The following is a 3,359-nucleotide window of genomic DNA, read 5'->3' as shown; positions in this document are numbered from 1 at the left end:
GAAATTGACCTATCACAGTTGAATGTAAAGAAATTTAATTAAACATAATTAAATTCATGATTAAATTAATTTCTTCTACACATAATTATAGATCCAAGCTAATTGGTTAATTTTTGATTTTAGGTTTACTTCATTCATTATACTATACCTACTACATCCACTATACCTGGACATTGTTTGTTTTCGTAATATCTATTGAAAATAAATCTATCAAATTACAAAATAGCGACTTTTCCCAATTAAAAATACCAAGACGTTTTCTCCAAATGATTTCTAATCGATTCCACTTATAAAACACTGTCTGTTAAATAAAATCGCTATCTGTTAAATTGATGCATGATAAAATTTGTTAATAATAAGAAAAATATTATTATCCAAATGTTTAAATACTTTTCTTAAATTTTCCCAAACGATTTCCAAATTATATAAACATACCCAGCAAACGAGAATGGATTAAAATGGATTGAAATTTTTTTCTATCCGAACGCGCGCGTACTTTAAATAGCGAATACTTTTTTTGGATTTAATTAAATCCAATTGGATTCAATTATATTTAATTGGATGCAATTGGTTTGAAACACTGCATTTCCTATTTAAAATTTTGAATTAAACATTATTCACAATGCACAGAAAAAACTATTTAAAAATATTATTTTTAAATTGAAAGGCATAGAGATATGCTCCATGCAATTCCTATAAATGCATAAAATGCATTCAGGATTGAAAAGCATTCATTTTAACATTCGTGAATCAATATTTTTGAAAATCTGAATCCATTATAACTATCGATATGTTTGGATGTATTGTGTGTTGGTATAACACATGGTTTGAAAATTTGTTTATTGTTTATATCATAATAATCATTATTTATGAAATGCATATTACACCCTAGAAAACGAGAATGAATTGAAATGGATTCAGATTTTCAGAAATATTGATTCACGAATGTTAAAATGAATGCTTTTCAATCCTGAATGCATTTTTATTAATTTATAAAAATTGCATGGAGTATATCTATGCCTTTCAATCTAAAAATAATATTAGCTTTTTCTATGCATTGTGAATACTGTTCAATTCAAAATTTTGAATAGGAAATGCAGTTTTTCAATCTAATTGCATCCAATTAAATCCAAAAAAAGTATTCGCTATTTAAAATACGCATTCGGATAGAAAAAATTTCAATCCATTTTAATCCATTCTAATTTGTTGGATATCCAGAAAAGTACAAATGAAATTAATGAATGTAAGTATATTATTAAATTATAAAAATCATAATAATAAAGTAAGTGAACAAATACTTATTCATTATTTCTTTCCAATTCTAGAAAGAGATGAAAAATAAATTGAATCTCAGTTAAATTAACTATGAATTGTGGAACTGGGTCTTAGAACTAGAAAAAGATAAAAGCAAGTTAAACCGAGATTAAAGTTAATCTACATTGATAGAAATAGTGTGCTTTCTATTGAACAACATAATGACACAGTATGACACAATCGATCATTACACTCTTGTTTGCCTATGTTAAACAAAGATGATATGATCAATGTGTTGCACTGTGTCGCTTGTTAGAAGGCACACATAAGGCCTGTTCTTTTTGGTTGAACTTTTGCACTAGTTCATCTTTCTTCTTCTACTTTCCTCCTGGAGAGAAAAGGAAGAAAGATGAACTGGTGCAAACCGAACAAACGAGAATGAATTGAAATGAATTAAAATGGATTCAGATTACTCGTAAAACCGGGTAGGAATTATCTTAAAACATTTATGAGGAATTTGCATGAGGAGTTTTCTGGAAAACCATGTTAAATCGCATAGAACACATTTCCCTAAGAATGAATGCAGCATTTCCATAAGAATGAATGCAGCTTTTGAAACTGGAATTCTTCATTAAACCGCGTAAATTACAAGAAATTCGTAATTTCAAATATTATAAAATCCAGTAAACGATTGACGTGGGATTTCAAGTAGAACCATGTAGAATATCGTAATTGTAATGCTGCTTTGTCTGCTTGATATGGAAATATCCATACAACCACATAGAAAGTCATATGTAAAACATTCGAAAAACCTAATGATAAACACAATGATTCCTTATAAAACCATGTAAAGAATAATTTGAATGAGAATGAATGCGAAATTACTATTTCAAAAAACTGATTCATTCCGTGTAGGATTTTTTTCTATGTGGATTTATCTGGCATTTTAAGCAAGGTAAAATTATTATAAATGTCTTAGGAATAAAATTTGTAATTTGAATGTTTTTAAATATAAATGTTTTTTTTTTAAATATTAAACTAATATCAGCTCGGATTTAATCCATTCAATCCATTTTCATGAATTTAAAGTACGTATTAAAAAAATTTTAATCCATTTTAATCCATTCTTGTTTGGGAAAGTTCAACTAAAAAGAACAGGCTCATAGATATAAGTAAGGTTATGTACCCGAGGATACCCTGATGAAAAATTTTGCTAAAATTATTCCACATTTTGAAATATTTCAGCAAAATTGCTGAAAATTTGCTGAAACTTCATTGAAAGTGAATTTTTCAGCTAATATATTGAAAAATCACTGAAATTTAATTGAAATTTCTTTGAAATTTTCTGAAATTTCTCTGAAATTCTTGTTGAAATTTGTCTTAAAATTTTGCTGAAATTTTTTTGAAATTTTGTAAAACATGAATTTTCAGCTAAATCGCTAAAATCGCTGAAATTAAACTGAAACTTTTTTAAAATGCTGAAATTTTGTTAAAGTGTTCCAAAACGTGGAATAATTTCAGCAACATTTTTCCACCAGGATATATAATATATTCCAAATGCATTTTGAACTTTTTTGTTTTATTGAATTTTATAATAAAATAATATAAACTATAGTCATATAGTTTCCAAATATTATACGTGTTAAAATCTTTTTTTTTCTTATTATGTAAGGGGAAAGTACAAAAGGGACAAATCTTCAATTTAACTCAAACGCAATTATAAATGAATCGATTAAGAAAATCGTTATCACAATGTAATGACTGTACGTCATGTTTTACCTTTACAAAGGTTTTATTGGAATATATGCGAAGAACGCTTCTAATCTTTAGCAGACGTGTAGCTATTTTTTCAATTTATTGGCTGCGTTCAGCAGACTCAACAGTTGAGTAAGCGCTCGCTGCTATATTGATATATTCTTTTAGATCTAAGATTCTGATTGGATGATCTAAAAGAATACACCAATAATGTCGCATGCTCCAACATGCCCAACACGCTCCAATATGTTCGTGTCACTGGAATCAATATGGCGACTAGATATTCACGTCATGTTAAAGCATACTCCATGGATCAATTAAAAGCACGCTCCATTTCTCATCTCAGATGG

The sequence above is a fragment of the Trachymyrmex septentrionalis genome, unplaced genomic scaffold (genome assembly GCF_001594115.1).
Source record: "Trachymyrmex septentrionalis isolate Tsep2-gDNA-1 unplaced genomic scaffold, Tsep1.0 scaffold86, whole genome shotgun sequence".
Taxonomy (NCBI): Eukaryota; Metazoa; Arthropoda; class Insecta; order Hymenoptera; family Formicidae; genus Trachymyrmex; species Trachymyrmex septentrionalis.
The sequence above is the reverse complement of the archived record's forward strand: the minus strand, read 5'-3'. Positions refer to the sequence as shown.